The sequence below is a fragment of the Coregonus lavaretus genome, assembly GCF_964263955.1.
Source record: "Coregonus lavaretus genome assembly, chromosome: 19".
NCBI classification, from domain to species: domain Eukaryota; kingdom Metazoa; phylum Chordata; class Actinopteri; order Salmoniformes; family Salmonidae; genus Coregonus; species Coregonus lavaretus.
The window spans coordinates 15249204-15263085 of NC_140006.1; the positions used below are offsets into that span (position 1 = coordinate 15249204).

Below are 13882 nucleotides of genomic sequence, written 5' to 3' on the forward strand. Positions count from 1 at the left end.
GTGTATTATTTAGAGGTTTACACCTCACTCTTTTGTTTGGGTCACATCCCTGTATATATATATATATATATATATATATATATATATATATATATATATATACACACGTGTTTGTTTTGGGCTTCGTCACCGTCTTTTTTCATGACGTACCTTGTGTTGGGTGGAGTAAATAAAAAAAGATAATACGTATTCCTGCGCCTGTCTTCTAATCATTATACAACGTGACATATGGCATATAGAAGCAAAACAGATGGACATCATGAAAATGATCGGAGAGGTTGAGGGACAGAGGAAGTTCAGGAGTAAAAACAAAAAAAATTGAAATATTGTAAAATTGACTATGTCCATAAAATGTATATAGTATGTATTAGCTGGAAGTAGAGGCCTAAGCATTGTTGTTCACTAGTTTACTCCAATTAGGGGAGGGGTGGTGGGGTTGGAAAGTAATAAAGAAAAATATTTTTTTTTAAAGGATATGTATGTATTTGTATGTGTGTGTGTATACACATATATATATATATATATATATATATATATATATATATATATATATGCGAGACAAAAACGTGGGGGATTGGAAGTGATGCAGACAATTACATTGATGGAAGTTACAATCTAGCTGCAATATTAAAGCTGATCTAGCCCTACATTAAAAAAAATAAAAAAAAATAAAGCAAAACCCTGGAATGAGTAGGTGTGTCCAAACTTTTGACTGGTACTGTAAATCAGGTATAATGCATGTAGCCTAGTATGCAAGTTACTTGAAATATATCTTTACATTAAGCTAGTTTATAGTCTTTGTTCCCCATGTCAAACAAGTTATATACCCTTTTCGATCCTTTAATAAATACTATACCACATTTTCAGAATGGTTTATTAGGTTGTGTTGATGAGAATGGAGATGACAATATTAGATCATATATAAACCATGAGTTTTTAAGAATGGTTGAAGTATTTTACGTTTTACTACAGTGCTTCATGCCTTATGCATTTATAACCATGTGAGCCACTCCATTGTAATGCGCTCTCCTGGGCCCTACATGTAGCCATTTCTATTGACTAAAAAGAGAATACGTTGTAAAACGTCTTCGTTTTTGTCAATAGATATGGCTACCCTACATGCAGACTAGAACAGACTATCGTATTTGCCTTGACTTTACTAGTTCTACCAATTTTGAAGGGCTGTTGCAGTCTGTCTTTACGGTAATAAATACTTGCGTCACGAGTTGAACCGAAATGCGACTGCAGTTGCGCACGCATCTCCCACGTTTATCAACGTCTACGGATTGTTTCTTGCACATTAGCTGGGAAATTGTAGACTTTTTACTTCACACAGATAATACAAATCTGACAAGATGGCCAGCTGCAATTTTCAGGCTCAGTTTGTATCCATTATGGAGGTATTAGCTAAAGCAGCTGTAGCAGAAATAAACAAACGTGTTGATGATAGCTGTGCAGTTATACGTTTGGAAATGACCCAAAGCCAGCGAGATATTGATGTACTGAAAAGGAAGTGTCAAATGATGGAGGGCGAGCTGAAGAAGACACGAGTCAGGAGAAAAGGTAATGTGTTATTCATGATAAATTGATTGCATATGCAAAACCCAAATGCGTGAATAGCCCTAATATTGAACTGAATGCAATTATTTTCAAGTTTTTTACCCCATGGCATCAGAGAGATCTTCATATCCAGTCAAGATTGTTTTGAACAAGCAGAGGAGTAGCTCACAGTGGAGATACGAAGAGATTGCTGTTGAAGAGGACTCTCAACCCCAGGTGTGATACATCACCTTTTACAATTAGACGTGACCTCTCGGTTCAAATATGTTCAAATCAAATTTGATTAGTCATGCTTCGTAAATAGGTGTGGACTAACAGTGAAATTAAAGAAAATAGAGAAATAATAGAAAAATGAAACACATAATAATAGATACACAATGAGTAACGATATCTATACAAGGGGTATCAGTACCGAGTCGATTTGCAGGGGTATGAGGTAATTGAGGTAGATATGCATATATCTAGGAATAAAGTGACAGTAGCAGCAGCGTATGTGATGAGTCAAAGTTAGTTAAATTAATGCAGATAGTCCAGGTAGCTATTTGGTTAACTATTTAACAGTTTTATGTCTTGGGGGTAGAAGCTGTTCAGTGTCATTTTGGTTCCAGACTGGGTGCATCGGTACTACTTGCCGTGTGGTAGCAGAGAGACGGGTGGCTGGAGTCTTTGACAATTTTAAGGGCCTTCCTCTGATACTGGCTGGTATAGAGGTCCTGGATGGCAGGGAGCTCGGCCCCAGTGATTTACTGGACAATACGCACTACCCTCTGTAGCGCGTTGCGGTCGGATGCCAAGCAGTTGCTATACCAAGTGGTGATGCAGTCAGTCAAGAGCTCTCAATGGTGCAGCTATATAACTTTTTGAGGATTTGAGGGGGAAGACGCGTTGTCGTGCCCTCTTCACGACTGTGTTGGTGTGTTTTGACCATGATATATCCTTAGTGATGTGGACACCGAAGAACTTGAAGCTCTCGACCCGCTCTACTACAGCCCTGTCGATGTGAATGGGGGAGTGCTCAGCCCTCCGTTTCCTGTAGTCCACAATCAGCTCCTTTGTCTTGCTGACGTTTAGGGATAGGTTGTTGTCCTGGCACCACACTGCCAGGTGTCAGACCTCCTCCCTATAGGCTGTCTCGTTGTCGTGATCAGGCCTACCACCATCGTGTTGTCGGGCAAACTTAATGCTGGTGTTGGAGCTGTGTGCTGCCACGCAGTCATGGGTGAACAGAGAGTACAGGAGGGGACTAAGCACGCACCCCTGAGGGGCCCCATTGTTGAGGGTCAGCGTGGCGGATGTGTTGTTTCCTACCCTCACCACAAGGGAGCGTCCATCAGGAAGTCCAGGATCCAGTTGCAAAAGGAAAGGGGGATACGAGGTGTTCAGTCCCAGGGTCCTTAGCTTACTGATGAGCTTGGAAGGCACTATGATGTTGAACGCTGAGCTGTAGTTAATTGAACAGCATTCTCACGTAGGTGTTCATTTTGTCCAAGTGGGAAAAGGCAGTGTGGAGTACAATAGAGATTGCATCATCTAGGGATCTGTTGGGGCGGTATGCGAATCGGAGTGGGTCCAGGGTGTCTGTGATGATGATGATGCCATGACCAGCCTTTCAAAGCATTTAATGGCTACAGATGTGAGTGCTACAGGGCGATAGTCATTTAGACAGGTTACTTTGGCGTTCTTGGGCACAGGGCCTATGGTTATTGGAATATCAGGAGAATTTACCGCTTTTGTGTGACTTATTAGTATGAAAAGGGTTATATATGGTGTGTGTCCAGAGTAATAACCTCAGTCCCCTGTTACAGCCTACAGATGTGGAGCAGAGAGCGGAGACTGAACCCATACTGATCAAAGATGAGGAGACAGCAGAGGATGTGTGGAAGACTGACCCTCAGGAAGAGCTCAGGATCACTGGAGAGGGTGGGTGCTGACATAAGGGGTACTGCTCTGTCTGTCTATGGAAGACTGTGTTGGTGTGGTTGTATGCACGTTCCAAATTGCTACATTGGTGTTGAGTGTTTTATGTTTTGGCATATGGAGCATGTACACACACAGTCAGTTCTAAAGCAGTTATGTTTTGCAACTGTTAACCCCTTGCACTTGTAGAAATTGGCCTAAATGGATAGGGACACATTTAAATGTTTCTAACAGAAGAACTATAAAAAAGCATATGGATGACCATGGTAGCAATTGAAAGCGAACACTTTGGAGATTATGGGGAAATGATCAGACCAAAGTTGAGGACACAACAGTTCACCTGACTCAAGACTGAATCCGAAGATTACACTTTACATTTACTGTACTTTTCACAGCATTTGTCAATAACGAAATCTGAAAATACTCTGGATACATTCAGTAACATAATAATATGAATATTCATTGACATTTTGGAGTAGGTACAAGATAAGACTAAATAATTAAAATGCTTTGAGTGAGAGGTCTAAGTGGCCACACACCAAACTGTGCATAGTTCCTAAGTCATTTCAATGCACTTTAATGACTCAAGGAAAGAGCCTTCAACTATAAGGTGCTTTTTTGAGCGCTCCTGGCTTTGCCATTGAGGAACTGAAGCAAGTACACTTGTAGTTTTTTGTTTGGAACACAGCCCTGCGTCCCCACCATCACACAATTACTGTTTATGCAATCAAAAAACATTCCATTATAAATCACAGTCTGGGTCAGGTGGACATAATTTGAAAGCTTATTCTATTGCCAACATGGCTAGCTAAGTTATAAAATACGATCTTAGTGTTAGGCTTTCAAAAGCACTTCAGACAAACAGATTGTAATTTTGGTGTGCATAGAATGGAGTCATGAGTGCATTCAAGTGCATGTTCTGCGGCTAATGTTCTTCATAATACGACAAACATAGGCTCATTCTGTTCAAGACAACCCAGGGTATAACGCATGCCATCCTTGTAACTGTGGATCAAACATAGCGATCATAAACGTTTTCAAATATGGAAATGTGAAGTGCACATTTGGACTCACGGGTGTGTGGTTTGCTTGTATGACATCAAATCAGTATTTATTATAATCCTCATTTTTCAGAACACCTCAACATTTCCCTCACTCAGATAATGCATGTCATAACAAGATGCCCAGGGCTTGGACAATCTCTTATACAATTGGTTAAAGTTATGAATAGTAACCCCAGGTGTAAAATAGTTGTTGAGGGGAATAAAACAAGGTTGACCACTATCGGCATATCTATTTATTATGGCCATTTAAATGTTTGCTATTAAAATCAGATCCAACAATAATATCAAGGGGCTAGAAGTCCAGGACATAAAAACAAAGGTTTCATTGTACACTGATGATTCGTTTTTTTTCTTTTAAATCTGCAATTTGTATCCCTGCACAGCCTCATAGAGGATCTAGATAATTTTTCAACCTCTGGATTACAACCAAATTATGATAAGTGCACCATATTACGTATTGTTTCGCTAAAAAATACTGCTTTTACATTACCGAGAAGTTTAGCAATAAAATGGTCTGACGGTGAAGTGGACATACTTGGTATTCATATCCCGAAAGAAAAATGGTCTCACTACAATAAATGTTAATAGAAAGTTATCAAAAATAGATAAGGTCTTGCTACAATGGAAAGAACAATACCTGTCTATTTGTGGAAAAATCACCCTGATTAACTCTTCAGTCATATCCCAGTTTACCTATTTACTTATGGCTCTGCCTACACCTAATGACTTGTTTTTTTTAATTATATGAACAAAACATATTCTACTTTATTTCTAATGGAAATCCAGATCAAATTAAACAGGCCTATTTATATAATAAATATGAACTCGGAGGGCAGAAATGATTAAATATTAAAGCAATATTAAAGCACTAAAGGCTTCAGTAATACAAAAGCTATACTTAAATCCGAACGGGTTCTCTAGCAGATTAGTAAGAATGGCTCACCCCTTGTTCAAGAATGGCCCTTTTCCCTTTATTCAGATTACAACCGCTCACTTTCGGTTATTTAAAAATGAAATCTCCAAAATATCGCTATTTTAAAAACAAGCCATAGAAAGCTGGTTGCAATTTCAGTTTAATCCACCAGTTCAAAAGGCACTCGCACATCTGAGATATATTTTTTGCAGGTGCATGGTAACAGTTGAATAAGATAAGAAGAAACCCGCACACTGCTCTTGATAGTATCACTGCTCTTGATAGTATCACTGCTCTTTAATAAGCTTTACGTATCGGCCTCAAGGCCTTCGTCAGAGCTTTTGTGAGTTTTTTTTAAAATTAGCACCGTTATCAAAAGCTCTGACGAAGACCTTGAGGCCGATACGTAAAGCTTATTGAAGAGCAGTGATACTATCAAGAGCAGTGTGTGGGTTTATTCTTATTTTTCTCAGTTTAATCCACCAGAAAAGACAGAACAAATATTACAACAAATATTATGGTTAAACACAAATAAAAAATGGATTAAAAAAAACATTTAAATTTTTTACGGTATAATCTTTGTAAATGATATCATAAATAGGACTGGTGCAGTTATGTCACACATGCAGTTAACAAAAATGGAAATGTCTGCTCTATCCAAATTTACCACCAACTGATTGCAGCATTACCGCAAAAATGGAGGAGGCAAGTGGAAGGGGGAGAAGGTAAGGAACTTGTCTGTTGGCCCTGCATTGAAGACAAATTGGTTAAATAAAATTAGTATGCCAGTTTCATGTAAGGACCAAAAAATTGACTGCTGAGCCATACAGGTTGCAAAATAGTTGGGTAGAGATATTCGTTGTACCGATTCTATGGCATATGGTTTATGAACTGATACACAAAATGACGTGTGACTCAAAACGTTGAGTTTTTCTATTTAAATTATTATACAAAAATTATTGCAACCAATAGAATGTTTTTATTTATATATACAGTACCAGTCAAAAGTTTGAACACACATACTCATTCAAAGGTTTTTCTTTATTTTTACTATTTTCTACATTGTAGAATAATAGTGAAGACATCAAATGATGAAATAACACGTATGGAATCATCTAGTAACCAAAAAATGGTTAAACAAATCAAAATATATTTTATATTTGAGATTCTTCAAATAGCCACCCTTTGCCTTTATGACAGCTTTGCACACACTTGGCATTCTCTCATCCAGCTTCACCTGGAATGCTTTTCCAACAGTCTTGAAGGAGTTCCCACATATGCTGAGCACTTGTTGGCTGCTTTTCCTTCACTCTGCCGGCCGACTCATCCCAAACCATCTCAATTGGGTTGAGGTTGTGGGATTGTGGAGGCCAGGTCATCTGATGCAGCACTCCATCACTCTCCTTCTTGGTCAAATAGCCCTTACACAGCCTGGAGGTGTGTTGGGTCATTGTCCTGTTGAAAACAAATGATAGTCCCAAACCAGATGGGATGGCGTATCGCTGCAGAATGCTGTGGTAGCCATGCTGGTTAAGTGTGCCTTGAATTCTAAATAAATCACAGACAATGTCACCAGCAAAGCACCCCCACACCATAACACCGCCTCCTCCATGCTTTACGGTGGGAACTACACATGCAGAGATCATCCGTTCACCCACACCGCGTCTCACAAAGACACGGCGGTTTGAACCAAAAATCTCCAATTTGGACTTCAGACCAAAGGACACATTTCCACCGGTCTGATGTCCATTGCTCCTGTTTCTTGGCCCAAGCAGGTCTCTTCTTCTTATTGGTGTCCTTTAGTGGTGGTTTCTTTGCAGCAATTCGACCATGAAGGCCTGATTCACACAGTCCCCTCTGAACAGTTGACGTTGAGATGTGTCTGTTACTTGAACGCTGTGAAGCATTTATTTGGGCTGCAATTTCTGGTTACTCTGATGAACTTATCCTCTGCAGCAGAGGTAACTCTGGGTCTTTCATTCCTGTGGCGGTCCTCATGAGAGCCAGTTTCATCATAGTGCTTTTTGTGACTGCACTTTCAAAGTTCTTGACATTTTCCATATTGACTGACCTTAATATCTTAAAGTAATGATGGACTGTCGTTTCTCTTTGTTTATTTGAGCTGTTCTTTCCGTAATATGGACTTCGCCTTTTACCAAATAGGGCTATCTTCTGTAGCCCCCCCTACCTTGTCACAACACAACTGATTGGCTCAAACGCATTAAGAAGGAAAGACATTTCACAACTTAACTTTTTAAGAAGGCACACCTGTTAATTGAAATGCATTCCAGGTGACTACCTCATGAAGCTGGTTGAGAGAATGCCAAGAGTGTGCAAAGCGGTCATCAAGGCAAAGGGTGGCTATTTGAAGAATCTCAAATATAACATATATTTGGATTTGTTTTAACACTTTTGGTTACAACATAATTCCATGTGTTATTTCATAGTTTTGATGTCTTCACTATTATTCTACAATGTAAAAATAAAGAAAAACCCTTGAATGAGTAGGTGTCCAAACTTTTGACTGGTAGTGTGTGTATATATATATATACATACACACAGTGCCTTCGGAAAGTATTCAGACCCCTTGACTTTTTCCACATTTTGTTACATTACTGCCTTATTTTAAAATGGATTAAATAAAACAAATTACTTAGCAATCTGCACGCAATACCCCATAATGACAAAGCGAAAACAGGTTGAGATTTTTTTTGCAAATGTATAAAAAATAAAAACAGAAACCTTATTTACATAAATATTCAGACCCTTTGCTGTGAGACTCAATTGAGGTCAGGTGCATCCTGTTTCCATTGATCATCCTTGAGATGTTTTACAACTTGATTGCAGTCCACCTGTAGTAAATTCAATTGATTGGACATGATTTGGAAAGGCGCACACACCTGTCTATATAAGGTCCCACAGTTGACAGTGCATGTCAGAGCAAAAACCAAGCCATGAAGTCGAAGGAATTATCAGTAGAGCTCCGAGACAGGATTGTGTCGAGGCACAGATCTGGGAAAGGGTACCAAAACATTTCTGCAGCATTGAAGGTCCCCAAGAACACAGTGGCCTAATCAGTCTTAACTGGAAGACGTTTGGAACCACCAAGACTCTTCCTAGAGCTGGTCGCCCGGTCAAACTGAGCAATCGGTGGAGAAGGGCCTTGGTCAGGGAGGTGACCAAGAACCCGATGGTCACTCTGACAGAGCTTTAGAGTTCCTCTGTGGAGATGGGAGAACCTTCCAGAAGGACAAGCATTTCTGCAGCACTCCACCAATCAGGCCTTTATGGTAGAGTGGCCAGACGGAAGCCACTCCTCAGTAAAAGGCACATGACAGCCCGCTTGGAGTTTGCCAAAAGGCACCTTAAGATTCTCAGACCATGAGAAACAAGATTCTCTGGTCTGATGAAACCAAGATTGAACTCTTTGGCCTGAATGCCAAGCGTCACTTCTGGAGGAAACCTGGTACCAACCCTACGGTGAAGCATGGTCATGGCAGCATCATGCTGTGGAGATGTTTTTCAGCGGCAGGGACTAGGAGACGAGTCAGGATAGAGGAAAGATGAACGGAGCAAAGTACAGAGAGATCCTTGATGAAAACCTGCTCCAGAGCACTCAGGACCTCAGACTGGGGCGACGGTTCACCTTCCAACAGGATAATGACCCTAACCACACAGCCAAGACAACACAGGAGTGGCTTCGGGACAAGTCTCTGAATGTCCTTGAGTGGCCCAGCCAGAGCCCGGACTTGAACCCGATCAAACATCTCTTGAGAGACCTGAAAGTAGCTGTGCAGCAATGCTTCCCATCCAACCTGACAGAGCTTGAGAGGATCTGCAGAGAAGAATGGGAGAAACTCCCCAAATACAGGTGTGCCAAGCTTGTAGGGTCATACCCAAGAAGGTTTGAGGCTGTAATCGCTGCTAAAGGTGCTTCAACAAAGTACTGAGTAAAGGGTCTGAATACTTATGCAAATTTGATATTTCAGTTTTTTTGCTTTGTCATTATGGGGTATTGTGTGTAGATTGATGAGGGGGAGAAAAAAACACTATTTAATCCATTTTAGAATAAGGCTGTAACGTAACAATGTGGAAAAATTCAAGGGGTCTGAATACTTTCCGAATGTTGTGTATGTATGTACACTACCAGTCAAAAGTTTGGACACACCTACTCATTCAAGGCTTTTTCTTTATTTGTACTATTTACTACATTGTAGAATAATAGTGAAGACATCGAAACTATGAAATAACACATGTCATGTAGTAACCAAAAAAGTGTTAAACAAATCAAAACATATTTTATATTTGAGATTCTTCAAATAGCCACTATTTGCCTTGACAGCTTTGCACACTCTTGGCATTCTCTCAACCAGCTTCATGAGGTAGTCACCTAGAATGCATTTCAATTAACAGGTGTGCCTTGTTAAAAGTTCATTTGTGGAATTTCTTTCCTTCTTAATGCGTTAGGGCCAATCTGTTGTGTTGTGACAAGGTAGGCGGGGGTATACAGAAAATAGCCCTATTTGGTAAAAAAACAAGTCCATATTATGACAAGAACAGCTCAAATAAGCAAAGGGAAACGACAGTCCAACATTACTTTAAGACATGAAGGTCAGTCAATACGGAACATTTCAAGAACTTTGAAAGTTTCTTCAAGTGCAGTCGCAAAAACCATCAAGCGCTATGATGAAACTGGCTCTCATGAGGACCGCCACAGGAATGTAAGACCCAGAGTTACAGAGGATAAGTTCATTAGAGTTACCAGCCTCAGAAATTGCAGCCCAAATAAATGCTTCACGGAGTTCAAGTCACAGACACATCTCAACATCAACTGTTTAGAGGGGACTGTGTGAATCAGGCCTTCGTGGTCGAATTGTTGCAAAGAAACCACCAAATTTGAGATTTTTGGTTCCAACCGCCGTGTCTTTGTAAGGCGTAGAGTAGGTCAACGGATGATCTCCACATGTGTTGTTCCCCTGTGAAGCATGGAGGAGGAGGTGTGATGGTGTGGGGGTGCTTTGCTGGTGACACGGTCTGTGATTTATTTATAATTCAAGGCACACTAACCAGCATGGCTACCATAGCATTCTGCAGCGATACGCCATCCCATCTGGTTTGGGCTTAGTGGGACTATCATTTGTTTTTCAACAGGACTATGACCCAACACACCTCCAGGCTGTGTAAAGGGCTATTTGACCAAGAAGGAAAGTGATGGAGTGCTGCATCAGATGACCTGCCCTCCACAATCCCCCGACCTCAACCCAATTGAGATGGTTTGTGATGAGTCGGCCGCAGAGTGATGGAAAAGCATCCAACAAGTGCTCAGCATATGTGGGAACTCCTTCAAGACTGTTGGAAAATAATTACAGGTGAAGCTGGTTGAGAGAATGCCAAGATTGTGCAAAGCTGTCATCAAGGCCAAGGGTGGCTATTTGAAGAATATAAAATATATTTTGATTTGTTTAATACTTTTTTGGTTACTACATGATTCCATATGTGTTATTTCATAGTTTCGATGTCTTCAATATTATTCTGTAATGTAGAAAATAGTAAAAATAAAGAGAACCCCTTGAATGAGTAGGTGTCCAAACTTTTGACTGGTGCTGTCTGTGTGTTTGTTACAACCATCCCAGCTCTGCAGATTTTTCTGCAAAGTGACAATCATTACATCACTTCTTTTGGTATTGCCCATATGTAGCTTCTTTTTGGTTGCAGGTTGAGGAATGGCTGAAGTATTGCAACATTTTACCTGGAGCTAACTCTGCAAATAGCACTGCTAGGTGATTTGAAAAATCATAGTCAATTGATCAATAATATTCATAGCAAAAAAATGTTTTACATTTATCTGTAGAAACTGAGAACAGAAAGGTTCAGAACTTTTGTGAAACAATACAGTTGAAAAATGCTGGATGATCTTCAGAGATAGATGGGAGGGGTTGAGGGTAGCTGAAGGGTGGGACTAAAAATAATGTCAGTCGCATCTCGCGCCCTACACTTAATAATAATAATATGCCATTTAGCAGACGCTTTTATCCAAAGCGACTTACAGTCATGTGTGCATACATTTTACGTATTGTCTGTCCATCGCGCATGTAAACAATAACTTGCCCGCTCCATAGCAAGCGGCTCTATCCGCTCTGATTGGTGAACTAATTTAATGTTGAGTTAATGTAAAAACATTAATAGGTTTCAGAGGTTTTAAAAAGGAGCAGAAATAAACAATATAAACTGTACTTTTTGGGGGTTTGAACCGGTTCAGAACTTTATTTTGCAGGTTGGAATAGTGGAACAGAACGAAAAAAATTATGGTTCCTTTTCAGAAAGAAAAGATTGGAAAATAATTTCGGTTCCAACCCCTGGTCAAAACCCATACAGCGCTGTGAAGTGGAGAATCTGAACTCTGACGTCATGTATAGCATGTTACTGTACAGCCACTGCATTCCAATTTAGTCGCTTATCAATGACAAAATCTGCAATTTTCAACCTGTATAGGGGCTGAGTGGCAAGGGCTACGGGTCTTCTGTAATGTTTATTTTATGTTTATCCCAAATCTTTAGAGTCTGGTTCCAAGCCTGGGCAACCACCATCCTTTGAGCAACGGCACTGTGATGAGGACTTCATCACACAACTCAACATATCTCCTGAAGTCTCAGTGGAACATTACCCCAATTCTGATGGTCCAGAGGAACCAGGCAGACCCCGGCTCACGTCTACAGAGGTGTTCAGCACAGAGCAGCACCGGCCAGCCGAGGACGAGGACTCACTAGAACTAGTGATGGTGAAGGATGAGAAAAAGGATGACATGGATCAGACCACAGGACCTGACCAGTTTGTCATGGATGAGACTAATGGGCAGCTGTGGACCTCTGTGGATCCAGGCAGAGACACTGATGGCCACCCAGATTTCTCCTTTCATGCCACAGAAGAATACTCTCAGAATATCTCAATTTTCCCATCTCATAGTGGGCTGCCATCTGTTCCTACTATGACAGATGATGTAGGGCCATCGCTTCACTCTTCTATAGGGAAACCACATGCTAACATGTTCAGTGCAGCAGCACACATGAAAAGACATGTCAGGACATTGGCTGATGAGACTAGACAACAGATGCCAGAGGGACAGAGCAGCGAGAGACTGAACTCAAATAATGACGTAAATAATTTAGCTCTACAGCCAAGGCAGCATCAGTACAGGGCTTCGGAAGCAACAGTGAGATTGAGTGAGGGCATGACAGCGTCAAACATGGCCACCACCTCCACCTTCTCTGGATACAGCCTGAGTCGCAGTAGTTTTAACATGGTGAAGAGAATGAGGACTCAGTGGAGGTCGGGTGGCACCACCGAGAGGCGTTTCAGCTGCACCTTCTGTGGGAAGAGCTTCCAGCGTTTCAGCCAGCTCAAAGTGCACCTCCGGAGTCACACCGGAGAAAAACCTTACACCTGCGAACAGTGTGGCAGGAGTTTCACCAAGCAGTGCAACCTGATCAGACATGCTGTGGTCCACAGCGGGGAGAAGCCATACGAGTGCACACAGTGTGGGAAATGCTTCACCCAGCGCTCCAGTATGAAGTCACATCAGAGAACTCACATAGGAGAGAATCCAGTGTCTCAACATGTGGTACCCACATACCCTGGGGATCCACACACAAGTTTAATGTAGTCTCAGACTAAATGGAACAAATAGAACATAATTGCATAGTTTTTCGGTAAAACGTTCTATGCGAATGTGGTCCAGAAGTTATTTTGAGACATTTTAACAAGCCTTTCCTCCTAATTTATTCGTGAACTGGTTTTCATGTTTGACTGTTGACGGCTCCTCACATTCATTTTAACAAACAATTTATTTACAACTGGTAACATCAAAATCATACAAACCATTAAAAATGTAATATCATAAACATGTTATATTGAATGGAATGCATTTAAAGATAGAGTCAATCTGCACTTTTAGATAAAGAACATACTGTATATAGGAGCCATTTAGTATGTGTTGTCTAGTTAGTGTTTGTCTATCTGGGATGTAATATCTTGCCACACGGGACAATCTCATATCAAGTCAGGTTAATACCTTAACTTGATTTCCTGAGTTATATTTTGAAGTTACTCTGCTGCCTTAAAATGTTACGTTATGTCAACTAAGCTAGGCAATCAAATATGTGTTTCAGTGTAATAGCATACGTCTTACATGTATGTTCATAGAACTTTACATTTGACATTTGGGAAACCACACTTTTCCTGACACCATAGGTAATGTATAAAACTGGTCATCTGAATCAAATATCATTAGATACTGTAGATGGATAAGAAATAGATTGATATGATTAGTAGTTTGAATAATGCACTGGTTAATTGATTTGCCAAGTAACAGAGGCAGAGATAATGGGGGAGATATACAGAATTATACAAAGGGTGGGTCTAATCCTGGATG

At 40.5% G+C, this 13882-nt stretch overlaps 1 pseudogene across 1 annotated transcript; it reads left to right on the plus strand.

The window, feature by feature from the left end:
• Positions 1-1261: 1261 nt before the first annotated feature.
• LOC311146981 lies at positions 1262-13138 on the plus strand (annotated as a pseudogene). Its single transcript, XR_014615608.1, has 4 exons — positions 1262-1563; positions 1655-1776; positions 3366-3480; positions 12012-13138. The product of XR_014615608.1 is annotated as an uncharacterized misc_RNA (transcript).
• Positions 13139-13882: the final 744 nt, after the last annotated feature.